The sequence below is a fragment of the Hibiscus syriacus genome, unplaced genomic scaffold (genome assembly GCF_006381635.1).
Source record: "Hibiscus syriacus cultivar Baekdansim isolate YM2019G1 unplaced genomic scaffold, ASM638163v2 tig00111334_pilon, whole genome shotgun sequence".
NCBI classification, from domain to species: Eukaryota; Viridiplantae; Streptophyta; class Magnoliopsida; order Malvales; family Malvaceae; genus Hibiscus; species Hibiscus syriacus.
Window position 1 is genome coordinate 540,489 of NW_024063062.1, and position 9,611 is coordinate 550,099.

Consider the following 9,611-nt stretch of genomic DNA (forward strand, 5'->3'; position numbering starts at 1 on the left):
CTCCGTATCCTTCTTTTCATTCTCTAATGGTGTTCCTCTATTGACAAGCTCAAAGGAGTAGTGCGCTAGGCGTTCGATAGGAGCTAGCGAGCTAAGGTGAGTCTGGGTGGTTGAGGAGAGCTCCAGCTACGCACGTCAAAGGCTTCTTGTCCCTTTTCCTTTGCTACTATTTTCCATTTGATATTGTGTTATTTGGAATGGATAAATTTCATGTCTTGTTTCATGGATGATTCAAACCCCATCATGAACTAACCATATTTTATAGGGTTATTTTATGGATATTTAACATTATTTTAATGGTAGATTTATATATATCTTTTGTATTTACTTGTTTTGCTTATGAATAATTCATCGCCTAAGTTTGTAGGAGGCATGAGAGTGTCCATTACTTAGATGATGACTAGGTGTTCGACAGAAACTTAGCTAATAATACATGTAGTATTCGAGAAAAACATAAGTAAGATCCACATAAGCAATGGGGTGTAGTATTTTCTTAAGCTTTGAACTGGACTAGTAATATTATATCCTAATCCCTTAGTGCTTGAGAGAGACTAAGATAAGATTTCAATGACTAAGAGGGGTAATTTTTATCAATAATGTAGGCTGCAATAGTTGAGACTGAGAAGAGATGTCGTAGTATTTTATTCTATTAGGTTCCTTTGACTAGAGATAGCGAGAGCATTTTCAGCAAACGTTGTCGAACAAGTGAAGTTTAGATAGATTAAATATGCCTAAGATATAAGTTTTAGTATCCTTGAATCATTCCCTACCATTCATTCTCGTGAAAGCTTGTTGTGTGAGGATTATCAAACTATAATTTATTTGTTGTTTTACTGTTTTTCATTTCCTTGACATTTCCATAATTTTCATTATTATAATCTGCTCTTGCCACTACATTTTCATTTGTTACCCCATCAGACTTTCAATCCATATCCACCAACATGCACTTTCCATTATCGTAACATTATCCATTAGTACATATCAACACTAACTATACTTAGATAGAGTTGTGCTTTCCTTGTGTTAAAATTTGTAATTTCCACCAATCCATGTGGAGACGATACCCACTCATCACTTTATTACTTGAACGATTGTGTATACTTGCACATTATTTGCGCACAATTTTATATTACTCACAAAACGTAAACAAGTTTTTGGCACCAATGCTGGGGATTGGCAACGTGAAGTTAATTTGTTTTGCCATAGCATTTTTTTTGCATCTTTATTTTTTGTGTATAATTTTATTGATATGTTTACTTTATTCTTTTTCAGGTTTATTTATTGTATGCCTAGAAGACATTCTGAAGAACCATTGGAACTGATAGAACCTAATATTGAAAGAATCTTTAGACAAAGGAGACGTGCTCAAGGAAATATGTATCAAATTGGAAATCAGGGCATTGGTTAAGATGACAGAATTCCGAATGCCAAGGCATTATAAAATGTTGGACCTGTTTATAGGCCTCGTATTATTCGTGATCATTTAAATCTGATGATGATTTGAATCCTAAAATTGCGGCACCCAAAATTCAAACTGCACATTTTGAGCTTAAATCAATAATGTTGAATATGTTGAATTCTATAGGTCATTTTGGGGGCATGCCAACTGAAGATGACATGCAACATATTTGCAATTTTCTGGATGTTTATGATTCTTTCCACCAAGAAGGAGTGCACGAGGTTGTACTGAAATTAAAGTTATTTCCGTGTTCTTTTCGTGACCAAGCAAGGTCTTGGTTGAGTGGTGTTCCATCTGGTTCGATGGAATCATGGGCTGATATTTTCAAGAGTTTCTTATTGCGGTATAACTCACTGAACATGAATATTCAGCTAAGGAATGACATAGTATCCTTTCGTCTGGGTGACGATGAATTTATGTATGAGTGTTGGGATCATTAAAAGAGTTTGCTTTGAAAGTGTTCAAATCATGGGTTTCACGATTGGACTTAAGGAGTTATGTTTTGTAATGGAGTCAATGCACCCATGAGGATGATGCTGGATGCCTCAGTAAATGGAACATTGCTAGATAAATCACCTACTGAAGCATTTTCTATTTTGGATAGAATTGCTAATAATGACTATAATTTTCCTTTCTCAAGGCTTATGAGTAGGAGGAAAGCACCTGGAAAATTTGAGTTAGATACCAAGGATTCAGTGTCTTCTCAACTATCACTAATATACTGAAAAACTTACAACGTTCCACTGATGTGAAGGAAGTGAAAGAAACTAGCTTGGCATGTATGTTTTGCCAAGGCAATCATCACGAGTGTGAATTCCCGAGCAACCATGAGTCCATCAATTTTGTAGGTAATTTCAATCGAGGCAATAATAATTTTTATTCTAACACTTATAATGTAGGATGGCGTCAGCATCCCAATTTTTCATGGGGTAATCAAGGAGCCCACAATGCTAGTCAATACACTCAGCAGTAGAATCACAATGAATCTCAAAGTTACCAAAATGCCATGCCATGGCATAATACCAACAAAGGAGCTTCATCTTCAGGAAGCATTAGTTCATTGGAAGATACAATTCAAGATTTCATATCTACTACGAAGACAATGTTCCACTCCTAAGAGTTAATAATCAAGGAGCTTTACTTCATAGTCAAGGCGCCTTACTACAAAGCCATAGCTCACCTTTGAGAGCTTTGGAAGGTCAAGTTTGTCTGATTGTACGGCATTGTAAGAGCGTCAGTAAGGATGTTTGCCAAATGACACTGAAGTCACTAAAATGCATGAAAAATAGCATTGTAACGTGTTAACTCTTAGGAGTGGAACACAAATTAATAAACAAGTCAAGGTTAGTGGGACACAACATGATGGTTCTACTCCCACTACTAAAATGGGTGAAGCTGAAATACATGATGATATCATTTATGAAAAGGAAAATGAGGAGGGTTCTACTAATGAGCCTGCCAAGGAAAAAAATTATGATGTCAAGGCAAAATCAATTCCTATTCCTACAGTTAAGAAAACTAGACCCCACCACCTTTCCCGCAAAGATTGAAGAAGTATAATGATGAAGTTTAGTTCAATAAGTTTGTGGACATTCTTGATCAACTCCATATTAATGTAAATCTCTTGGAAGTTATTGAACAGATGTCGACGTATGCCAAATTTCTTAAGGAAATTTGAATCAAGAAGAGGAAAGTAGAGATTTATGAGACAGTTGCCACGTCAACAAAATTTTGTTCTTCATTGAGTAAGTTGCCACCAAAGCAAAATGATATGGGCAACTTTATTATTCCCTGTTCTATATGAGCTAATTATTTTGGAAAGAAACTATGTGATTTGGTTCAAGTGTAAAATTAATGCCAAAATCTGTATTCTTGAAGCTTGGCATAGGATATGCAAGACCAACATCAATTATTTTACAATTTGCCGACATATCTCATGTTAAACCTAAAGGGAGAGTTGAGGATGTCATCGTAAGGGTGGATAAGTTTGTGTTTTCAGTTGACTTTTTAATTATAGATTACGAAGTTGACACCAAGGCACCCATCATTCTGAGAAGACCTTTCTTAGCCACTGGTCGTATTTTGATAGATTGTGAAAAAGGTGAACTCAACATGAGAGTGGTTGATCAGTGTGTGACTGTCAATTTGTTTCGAACTCTCAATTATGTCGATGACATTGAAAAATGCCAAGAAATTTATTAATTGAACTCAATAATTGAAGAAGAAACTGAACAACTTTGCCATAACAACTTTACTCAGCTAGTAGAAAATGACTATTGGATGGATGATGAAAGCTTAGTGGAGTACGAAAATTTCCCAATTTTGGAGGAGCAATCTAGCTTACTACTATCTAGATCAGGTATGAATTTTGAACCTTTGAATTTTGATGAATTTATTCCTCCTAAGCCATCATTATTGTATGCACCTACCCTAGAGCTTAAGACTTTGCAGGGCATCTTAAATATGTTTTACTTGGGTAGCGATAAAACTTTACCAGTGATTATTTCCACTAACCTTACTGCTAAACAAGAGAAAAATTTGTTAATTGTTTTGATGCAGCATAAGAAAACGCTTGGTTGGACTATGGCTGACTTGAAAGGAATTAGTCCCACGATTTACATGCATAAGATTCTGCTCGAAGATTGCCACGACAATTCGATAAAACCACAAAGAAGACTCAACCGTGTTATAAATAAAGTGGTAATGAAATAAATTTTGAAATGGCTTGATGCTGGAGTAATTTACCCTATATCAAATAGCTCATGGGTGAGCCCTGTACAATGTGTGTTTGAAGAAAAGATGCACAAATATCGTTACCTACGAGGATAATGAGATATTACCCACTCGCACTGTTACCGGATGGAGGATATGCATGGATTATCGAAAAATCAACAAAGCTACAAAGAATGGCCATTTTCCTATACCTTTCATCAACCAAATATTGGATCGATTGGCATGCAAAACATTCTATTGCTTTTTGGATGCGTACTTATGGTACAATCAAATTACCATCACACGAGAGGATCATGAAAATATTACATTTACTTATCCCCATGACACTTTTGCCTTTCGGAGGATGCCTTTTGGACTCTGTAATACCCCGACAACATTTCAGTGTTGTATGTAAGCTATATTATCAGACATGGTTGAGGATTTCCTTCAGATATTCATGGATGACTTTTCTATTTCTGGAGACGATTTTGAATGATTCTTTGGAAAAAGTTCTCATGAGATACGAGGAAGCTGATTTGGTTTTGAATTGTAAAAAATGTCACTTCACGGTGACTGAAGGCATTGTGTTAGGCCACAAAATATCTCACAAGGGCATTAAGGTAGATAAAGCGAATATTGAAGTAATTGAAAAATTGCCATCACCAACTTCAGGTCAAGGGTATAAGGAGTTTTCTTGGACATTCTCCAATATTTCTAAGCCCTTGTACACATTGCTTTAACAAAACCAACCTTTTATGTTTAATGAGTTATGCCTTGGTGCCTTCACTGAGCTGAAGCAACGATTCATCTCGGCACCTACTGTAGTTCCTCCTGATTGGACATCACCATTCGAGCTGATGTGTGATGCAAGTGATTATGTTGTATGAGCTATTTTAGGGCAACACCTAGGTAAACTTTTTTATGTTATATATTACTCTAGCCGTACATTGAAAAGAAAAATTAAACTATACTACCACTGAAAAAGAATTACTTCTTGTGGTATTTACTTTTGATAAATTTACACCATACCTAATAGGCACTAAAGTTATTGTTCACACTGATCATTCAGTTATAAAATACTTAGTGAATAAAAAGGATGCAAATCCTAGACTTATTAGGTGGATTTTACTTTTGCAAGAATTCGACTTAGAGGTTGTAGATAGAAAAGGTACTAAAAACCAAGTTGATGATCATTTATCTAGGCTAGAGAATAATTCTGAATACCATGACACTGTAGACATTCAAGAGGAATTTCCGGATGAGAAAATTTTATATGCCACAACAATCACGAGGTACGCTGACATTGTTAATTTTCTTGTTAGTGGAAGACTGCCTTTTGATTTGGACAACTAGGGTAAAAATAAATTCAAGCACGATGCAATGTATTGTTTTTGGGACAAGCCATATTTGTTTAAGCATTGTGCTGATCAACTCATTAGATGATATGTACTTGAAGAAGAAGAACGCGACATTCTATACCATTACCATTCATCCCTAAGTGGAGGCCATTTTGGAGGAGCATGGATTGTTGCTATGGTTCTGCAGTCAGGTTGTTACTATCCAACTCTGTTCAGAGATGCTCAGGCATTTTACAAATCTTGTGATCGATGCCAACGCACTGGAAACATATCTAGGCCACATGAAATGCCACTGTAAAATATTTTGGAAATAAAGCTATTTGATGTTTGGAGCATGGATTTCATGGGATCATTATCATATTCCGGAGGAGATCTATATATTTTGTTTGCTGTGGATTATGTATCCAAGTGGGTAGAAGCAATAACAACATCAAGGAATGACTCTCAAACTGTACTCAAGTTTTTGCACAAGCATATTTTCACTCAGGTTGGAGTTCCTCGAGCTATCATTGGTGATGAATGAACCCATTTTGATAACAAGTTGATTGCCAAGCATTAATGAGATATGAGTTTGTCATAAAATTGCCACGTCATATCATCCGCTCGGACAAATGGTCAAGCAGAGATATCCAATCGTGAGATCAAGCAAATTTTAGAAAAAGTAGTGAACCCAAGGCGATAGGATTGGTCACTAAAGTTAGATGAAGCACATTAGGTGTATAAAACATCGTTCAAAACTCCTCTGGGCATGTCACCATTCAATCTGGTATATGGGAAGGCTTGTCATCTCCCGGTTGAACTTGAACATAAGGCGTATTGGGTCATTAAGCAATTGAATTTTGATGCTCAGTTAGCTGGGGAGTAGAGATTACTAGAACTTAATGAAATGAAAGAGTTTAGAACACAAGCATATGAAAATGCACAAATATACAAGGAAAAAACCAAGAAGTGTCACGACCAAAAATATAGATGCTCATGTTGACCAGCAAGTATTACTTTACAATTCAAGACTTAAACTTTTTCCTAGGAAGCTTAAATCTCGATGGTCAGGACCATTTGAGGTGCATTATGTTTATCTCCATGGATCCGTTGACATTAAGAATATAGATGATGGGAGGATTTTCAAAGTTAATGGCCAATGTCTGAATGCTTATAATAGAGTTCCACCACTGTATAACAAGACAGTGTTGTACCTGAACGATGCTGAAGTGTGCCCAACTGAAAACCAAATTTCAAAGTCACGACATTGAATTTCGTTGACTGTGCATAAATAATAAATTTATTGTTTCCTTTATTTTTATTTTTATTTTGTATATAATTCTGGTTTGTTTTGTTGGGGACCCACAGTACTACAGCCATGTATGGAGCGATTATCAAGGGAGGAAAGGACAAAATAATTAAAAAGGGGAAAATATTCATTTTGATTTATTCCATCCTTTTATTTTATTTCCTTATTTTTACTTTTCTCTCCCCATTGTCTTGTTACATCTCATTTAATTTTACAATTTACTTTTTCTTTTTCCCACCTACCCATTTACCCATCCACTCATTTCTTTACTCATATCTTCTTATTCCCTCATTTTCCTCCATAGCCGAAACTCCTCAAGTTTTCCAAGAACACAAAGCTCACACATTTTTCATTTTTCTTTCTTCAAAACACTGAGAAAAAATAGTGCGTACGAGACCCACAGAGGTAGAAGCTCCTATTACTCAGCAGTTCAAAAATGATGAAGTAAAAGTAAGGTTTCAAAACTTTAAAAATATGAAGCCTTTCTTTAAGTTAGTGTTCATCTTTACAGATGAAGAGAATGCCAGTTTTGGACCAGACGTAATGGATATAATCATTCCACACAAGTGGCACAAGTTTGCAAGGCACCCTGGTTTAGTGAATGCGTCATTGGTGAAAGAATTTTATGCTAATATTTCCAATCCGAACCAACATGTAATTTCGTGCGAGGAAAGTATATTCGATTTATACAAACTGCCATTAATCGTTACTTTCATTTGGAAGGTGTTAAAGACCAACATGCAAAGTTTAAAAATAACGCTGACAGTGCCACTTATGATGGAGTTTTGGAGGATTTATTCTTTGCAAATACCTCCTGGAATGACCACCAGACTAGCGGCTACTTGGTTAACCGTGAACACCTCCATCCACATGCCAAACTATGGAACCATTTCCTGAAACACAAGTTAATACCCATAGCCCATAATACGACGATATCTCTTCCCCAATTAATGCTCTTACATTATATTATGGTAACTCGTTCTATTGATGTGGGTAGGATTATTGTTCAATAAGTACATGAATGCTTAGGTAAAAAGGCTAGTGCTTTAGTTTTTCCAAATTTGATTATTGCTTTGTGTTGCAAGAAAAAGGTATGTTAGAATTCTTTTGATGAAATTTTATCTAGAGTTTCGGGTATTACTAGGGCCCGATTACCATTATTGTTGGGTTTTCAAAACTCAAAATCTAAGGCCCCTGTTAAAACAATGTCTGCAGATGATGCACAATCAAATGTTGTGGCAAGAATGCTTGCTCTCGAAGAAGTTGTTATGCAAACTCATACTCATTTACATGCTTTACACGGTGATACCAAAAATTTCTTTGGTTATGTGAAACAGAGAGATGTTGTGGAAACTATGTTTCAAGAAATGCTTCCCCACGTGCAACATAATTTTCCAAGTTTTCTGGATGAAATTCTACCGACTTTCAATTTTGAGGCATCTCCAGAACCAGATGATGTTGATCCTCTTGTTGATGAACTGACTCCATAACCTCAACGTTCCCAGACCCTGGAATCACCTGTTGTTCTAGTTGAAAAACCCTTAGTCCAGTTCCTGTGTCTAAACCCTCTACTGCACGACACAGTAGTCGACGTACAAAAACATTGGCTAGATGCATCAACGTCTCATATTACTATTCTACATCTTTAAATTCTAGCCCTGTAGCACTACGCAAGTGTACAAGACGAGGAACTATCAGCACATCCACGACAACACCACCACAGAAAACATGAGGTTTTTCCATTTGCATTCATTTTGCATTTCATTGCATGACATATAGTTTTATTTCTTTTAGTTCTCTTTAAGCATTGAGGACAATGCATCCCTTAAGTTTGGGGGAGGTAGTGTTCTTTGTAGAACATGTGCATGATTGTATTAGCATAACATTATGACATGGTATAAGTAATTAGTACGATAGTTAGATAAAATGTCTTGATGATTCATGATGATGATGAACTTGTTAGGCTAGAAATTGAATATAAATGGCTATTGAGAATGATAGATCTGACTTTAGGATTTGATGCTTTATGAATTATTCTTACACGATTTGTATGTTCTCTATTCTTAGGAAATTTATAAAAATTTTATGAAGGAACTCTAGTTAGTCTTCGCATCGAAATTTGGTATTGCACTTGAAATATAAATAAAAAATAACTCCCTTATAACCGAGATTGTGAATAAATGCTTCGACATAGTTGTAGAGGGACATTCCTCTTTTCCGTGGCATTTCCTGTAACTATCTTTAATAAATGGTAGCCACGTGCATATGAGTGACTGAAAGTAGTCACGGGACGACTCTACTTAACTAGCTTGGGGGTGGAAGGTATGATCCATTTCAATTAGAGTGTGGGAAGGTAGGTGTGATGAGATGACTCCCTTCGTAGAAGCAATTATATTTTAAAAAATTGTATTAAGAAAAAAGGGAGTATAAATGTACTTAATGAATGAGTAAATGTCGTGGCAAAAACTAGGGGACTTAATTAGAAATTGTTTAAATTTGTTAAGTATAGATTAGATACAATTACACACACACACACTACCATAGAGTCTCTTGACCAAGGGAAAAGTAATTGAATTCTTGATATGTCTAACATGTTGAAGCCACTTTTTCTGAGGGTTGAAATTCATTTTTTTGTCCTGCAGTCCTATTGTTTAAAATTGCCATGACATTTCGATTGTGTTAATTAATATCCATTACTTGAGGACAAGAAATACCTTAGGTTTGGGGGTGTGATAACTTCCTAAAAAGTCTACTTTTAAGGCCTTTTTCACTTAAGTTATTGTTTGTTTAAAAG